We start from the raw sequence: 6,165 nt of genomic DNA, 5'->3' as shown, positions 1-6,165 counted from the left end.
TCTCCATAAAAAAAATATTTTTTGTAATAAAATTAAAATATATTATATCAGGTGTTTGACTTCTAGCGAATGATTTTTTTTCCTGGTTCCAAGATGGCAACCTTCCATACCTCCCAAAGGGAGTACTTCTAGGGGCAAGGGAAGGACTTCTGGTGGCAAAGGTCAGGGGTTAGGGGTGGGGCTTCCAGTCCCAACATGGCAACCAGGGGGTGGGGCATCTGTCAAGGGGTGGGGCTACTATGGCAGCCCTTGTCAGCTTGCCAAAACTCATTAAGTGGCCGTCCAGCCAAAAGAATTGCCCACCCCACTCTAAACAATATCCCAGTTTAGCCTTATTTCTGTTACACCCAGGAGGACTCAGGGCTTTCACTTGACCCTGAGAACTACAAGGTAAATCAAAGCAATTTCCTCCAAACTATACACCAGGTTTTTGGGATATTAGCCATCAGACAATTGCCAGCAGCAGCTACATACAGCAGAGAAGACACAGATATGCTCAGTACCCAGTGATGAGGTCTCAGGGCCGTCAGCATCCATCCTCATGGCTGAGGCATGTTCTAGACTCCCGCACCTCTGTCTCTGTGTGGGGGAGTTTTATACACTTCCAATTCAAATTTCTGGATGCCTTCCCATTTCTCCAAGATAACGCTCTCTTGGCCAATCAAGCAGGGAGCAGGAATGCTCTTTCATGACCTGTGACCATTGCTCCTACCTGGGGTCATTTTTCAGTGCTACCGCTAGTATCTCAACTTGCTTACTTGAGACTCTCTCATCACTTGCCTTTGCTCGAGGGGATTCAAGGCAGACGGCTCCTGGGATCGGTCAACATGGAGCAGGAATGTGGCAATACACCCAGCACTAAGCAGTTTGGGATCTTAGGACTCTCCAGTACTTTGCTAAACACCTGCGCGAATACGAGGGTTTGGCAGTGCTTCTGGAAGATGTCGGCTCGGGAGGTCTCGACGGGGAAGAAGATCTGGGGCTGAAGAGCAACTACTGAAAACGGCTTCCCCCGTGGTTGCTCTCGGCTGACCTTAGGGATTGAGACAAGGCATAAAGGAAGAGGTGGTCCCGTAGGCCCAGACCCTGTACAGTACTGAGGCGTTCCAAATTCAAAGGGCTTCAAATTAGGTCAGGATTTGAGGCACTTCACTTACAGAATTGCCAATGCCCAGAGTGGGTAAACGATATCGTTTATGAGCTTGGACTGCAGCCCCAGACCTGATCTGGAAACCCCTGTAGGCCAGTCCAGGCAAACCCTGGCTCTTGGTCCACCTCCAGCTGATGGGTTTGCAGAAGGCATCTGAGCCCATTGTGTGGCTCCAGGTGAGAGACTGACACAGGGCGGCCTTGTGTTGTGCGATCTCCAAGGCTGGGGGTGGTGACTAGGCTGCAGCAATGCTCCCGCTGGGACCTAAAGCTGGAGGGCCCTGGCTAGAGGGTCTTGCCCCTCTCCTCAGGATCAGACCGATGCCATATTTAGGGTCAGGAAGGAATTTTACCCCATGTTCAGATTGCTACATATTTACGGGTTTGTCTTCCTCTGTAGAGAGGGGAACAGCCTCTTCCTGTGTATATGAACCCCTTTGCAGCAGCAAGATGTTGGCCCCTGTAGTAGTCCCTCTGCTTTCCCGGTGGCAGGTTCAGGAGTGATATCTGGTGCGGTGTCAGGGCTGGCCGTAGCTTGCGCACAGGTTGGGCAATGAGTTTGTCTGGGATGGTTAGGACAGGGTGGATCCCGCCTCGGACGCTCGATGTGACCTCGGCAGGCCCGTTCCCGCCCCATCACTCCCATGCTGAGAGCAGCACACAAGCCGTTCCGGAGTCTGTTTGCATTTCCTTTCACAAGAACTTCATTTCTGAAAAGTAGGGGTTTCCCTACTCGGTGACAAGCGCTCCTCCCGCCCTGCAGAGCCAAACAGCTTCACCCACCCCACCCCCCTTCCGGACACTCGGGACTTTTCCCCGTTTCCATTACATACCTTGCCCTCAAGTAAACCCAGCCATGGGCCAATCGGCGGACAGCTCTGGGCAGCATCACCAGTCTCCAGCAGCCTCCACACAGGGAGGGCTGTGACGGAGACTCAAGCCGTGGAGGAGCAGGAGTCTATGTTTGCAGAGTTACTGCTGGCAGGGACACCCAGGCTTGGGATACAGGACTGCAGCTCTCGTGAACCTCCAGGGTAGCACTCCAGGACGGGCTGAGCTGGGGTAGGGGGCACCGGCTTCCCCAGCCTGTGGGGTCGTGCCCTAATGAGGCTAGTCTCGGTCTGATGCTGGGGGCAAGCGAGATGAATTTGATGCCCTCTAGTCCAAGAGGCTTTCTGCAGAAATCCTTAAATCTGAACCTTCTGGAGCCATCCGAGGCTTCACTGCTTCAGGTCCAAAATTTGAACACTCCCATCCCTAGAGCAATTCAGCCTCATCCCATAATGCCCAGTGCCACTCCCATGAAAGACTAGAGCCCCCATTAGGGACCCACAGGGGAAGGGCTGGGGGACAGGACTCCTGGGGTCCACTGTTGGCTCTGGGGGGCGGGGAGGGGAGGGTGTTCAAACATGAGACTGGGAGTCAGGACTCATTGCTTCTGCCCCAAGCTCTGGGAGGAGAGCGGGGTCTCATAGGTTGGAGCTGGGGTCTGATATCCAGGACCATAAATAAGCCTGCAAAGCAGAGGGCCCCCCGCAAAGGAAACGCAGATGAGGGCTTTGCCCTCTGCCCCCATCCCACTCAGGGGGAGGTTGGTGCTGGAAGAAGCATCCAGCTCCCCCCATGGGGTATCCATAGCCAAGGACCTTCTGGAGTGAGGCACCTCCACCAGGCCTCACCCAGGAAGCAACACTGGAGCTGCCCCCTGCTCCCTTACCCACCCCATGGGGTTGGAGCACCCTCCCCCCACCAGGAGAGACCTGGGTTTCATCTCTAGCCCCCCAGGTAAGTCTCCAACTAGCAGGCCCAGGGCTATTCTAGGTGGGAGGGGAGTTGTCTGCATCAGCCCTCTCTCAGTCACAGCAGGAGATGGGCACATGACAGCTCCTGCCCACTTGCCCCAGGATAGCTCACCCAGGAGGTGGGAGGATGGGGTTTGTTTCCCCCGCACTGCAGGACAGTGCTCTGCCCAGCCAGCAGCCTCGAGCACGGGGATTCCCAAAGTGTAGCCCACAAAGGGGCTTTTTAAAGGGTGATCAAACCTAACAGGCATCACGCAGCAGGTGGCTTTTGTGTTGCATGTGATGTTCCTCTGCCAACACGGCTTTAGGAGCCTCTGCACTGGGGTCTTCGAGGAGGTGGGGAAGGCTCCACCCTAGGCGGATCTGCCCCACTCCGCAGGGAGTAATCCCACATTCAGAGCACGGACATCGAAGGCAGGAGTTAGTTCAGCTGCTCACCTGGGAGGTCTGGGTTCAAGTCTTTTCATACCAACCAGCAAAACAGCCTCGGGGGAAGGTGAGAGAGGGCCCTCACCCCAGAGCATCTATGCCCCCAAAAGCAGCCCTGGCCGTCAGCTCCCCTGGTCCCCCCCGCTCCCGGGGATGCTAGGATTATCACGGACGTCGGGCTGCAGGCTGGGTGGGATACAGGCCTTTTCTCCAACGCCCTGCCCCAGGTGCAGCTGTCAGGGGCTCCCCGATATTGGTTTAAGCTACATCTTCAGAGCCAGGTGGGTTCCAGGAGGAATGGAAACTCCCCTTGAAATCCGAGCTAGAGATGCCCAGCCCAGGGGCCCATCTCCCCCGGCTCCCACCTCCAATCTGGGCCAGATGCAGAAGCAACAGGGGAGGGATGGCAAAAAACTCACCCCAGAGGGGATGTTGATTCCCCCAGCTGCAGAGGTCAGAGCCTGCCCCCAGATCCTTTTAGGATACACCCTGCCTCCCCGAAGTAATTTACCCTCAGCAGCCCCCACTATCTTTATCCATCCCCATGTGCTGTTTGTCTTCGTCTCATACCGCCTGCCATGACTGGTGGGAAAGGGCTCATCTACACCCCATTCTTAAAGGAATCTCATCCAGCCATAGCCCCTGCTCCATGGAGGCCAATTCTCCTGGCCACAGCCCTTTCTCCTTCTTTCTTTGCCAAGTTGCACTGAATGCCATCTTGTCCCACCAGCTGTCACTTCTTGTTATACTAGTAGGCATGGGCTGGGATCGGGGGCCCCCCAGGTGCAAGTTCCAATGCAGAGCACCTCCCCCCCGCCCATGGTTGCTCACTGTGCCGGTGTTTGAACACCAAGACAGGGGGCTTTCGGAGGGAAGGAGGGGGCTGCTATCCCCTGCCACCGCACGGCTGGGTCACAGCCCCTGGGGAAGCGGGTGGCAGAAATCCACGCCCGCTGCACTGACATCACGGGGAGCCTGACTGCATCTCTCTGCGTCGTGGAGAAAGTTTTGGTTCCTCTTCCCATGCGGCCACATGCTGGGCGAGGGCCAGGGTTTGGGGAAGCGAAAGGGAGAAGCTGGCTGGCTTCCTGGGCTAAACAGGCCAAGCCAGCAAACAGAGCGAGAGAGAAGACTCCACAAGGAGTGGGTCTCCCAATCAAGGACAGGGGTGCCGGCAGGATGCTCAAATTACAGCTTGCCCAATGGCAGAAGGTCCTAGCCCATTCCCGGGGCCTGCCTATAAGGTCATCCTACGCAGGGTAGGTAGAGTCCCTACCCTATTCCCAACCCCCCTGATCTTACCAGTACCCTGGCCGCGAGCCAGAGCAGAGCTGAAGTCATCGGTGTTACACCCAGGATGGCTCCAGGGGGTTTATTTTACCTGGAGAAGAACAAGCGAAGCCAAAGCAAAATTCCTCCAAACAGTATGTGGTTTATTGGGATGTGATCCATCAGGCAACATTAGCTGGAGCACCTGCATCCAGCCAACACACAGACACACTGCTGCAGGGTGGGGAGCGAGGTCCCAGACCCTGCACACTCCAGTTGTCCCAGACTCCCACCTCTGCCCTGGTGCAAGGGAGTGCGATACAGTTCAGGTTCAAGTGTCTGATTTCTTGCCGGATGCTTTAAGAACGAGCTCTTGGCCAGTGGAGCAGGGAAACCGGCTCATGGCCTGTGACCGCTGCTCTTTTCTGAAGTTGCACTGGCCTGTTCATCTCCACTGCCCTAAAACTGCCCTTCACCTTCTGCCTTCTCTCCCAGGCTAGTGGCTGGGATTCAGCTTGACCTGTTTCTGGGAGCAGAGGATCTGGGAGGAACAATATAGGAAAACCCCTTATAGCAAAAGGAGATGGGAGGGGCAGTGGCAGGGGTGGAAATCAGGACTCCTCCACAAAAGGGGAACACCCCCTTGTTCCCCAATTGCCTCCAGGGTGGACGATATGCCCACATCTTGCATAGACTGGAGTCAGAGCCCCCCCAGGAAAGAAAGGCCTCACGGCTCTTGGCCAACGAGGCTCACCAGTAGTGAATCCTGGACTGCCCTAAAGGAGGTGAAAGGCTCTGGGTGCCAGGTGCCATCTCCCCAACCACATCCAAGCACCCCACCATCCTGCTCTGGGGCTTTTGAGACCCCAGAGGGATGGACTAGAAGCCCCCCCCACCCAGTGCCCCCTGGATGCTTACCTTCATGCAATCCATGCCAAACTCCCACCCTACCACCCAGCTGCTGGGGGTGGCAGGATGCAGGCAGGGCTGACCTCCCTGCCCAGCAGGCAGGGGGTCTCAGCTCACAGGGACAGCTTGCAGCTGTCAGGTGATTGTCTCCGATATGTCCTCCATCGGAGGTCTATATTGAGCAGATTCTTCTTGGTGTTGGGTGGTGGAACCGGAGCTTGCTCCATCCACTCCATGCATTGACCTGGTATTACAGTGCTTCCAGGACCGGTGCAAAAAAAAAAGGAAAAGAAAAAAAATGCAGGGTTGGCAGGTCTCTGTCTCCCTCCAGGGGCAGCTATGAGGAACCACAGGCCCCTGCGACTGAACACCCACATTCATGGGGCAGAAGAAAACCCCACAGCTGTGGCAGAACCAACGGGTGGGGTTCATGCCTCGAAGTCCTCCAAGGAGCCAGATGCAGGACCTTCCTGGCTTACAGCCACATCACCCGCCACACACCAAGGCAGCAGCCTTATGGGATGAGATACTGAGGGCCACAGGACCTAGCCAGTCTCCCTCCAGCGGTGATGCAACTGCCTACCCTGGAAGCCTTCAGGAGACTGGA

At 56.0% G+C, this 6,165-nt stretch overlaps 1 pseudogene; it reads left to right on the top strand.

The window, feature by feature from the left end:
* The first annotated feature begins 5,679 nt into the window (after nt 1-5,679).
* On the top strand, nt 5,680-5,839 carry LOC149852938 (U2 spliceosomal RNA; annotated as a pseudogene).
* The last annotated feature ends 326 nt before the right edge of the window (nt 5,840-6,165 follow it).

This window comes from Crocodylus siamensis, chromosome 15 (genome assembly GCF_052110815.1).
Source record: "Crocodylus siamensis isolate JL-2025a chromosome 15, ASM5211081v1, whole genome shotgun sequence".
Taxonomy (NCBI): domain Eukaryota; kingdom Metazoa; phylum Chordata; order Crocodylia; family Crocodylidae; genus Crocodylus; species Crocodylus siamensis.
Note: the sequence above shows the minus strand (reverse complement) of the source record. Positions and strands in the feature narration are given on the sequence as shown.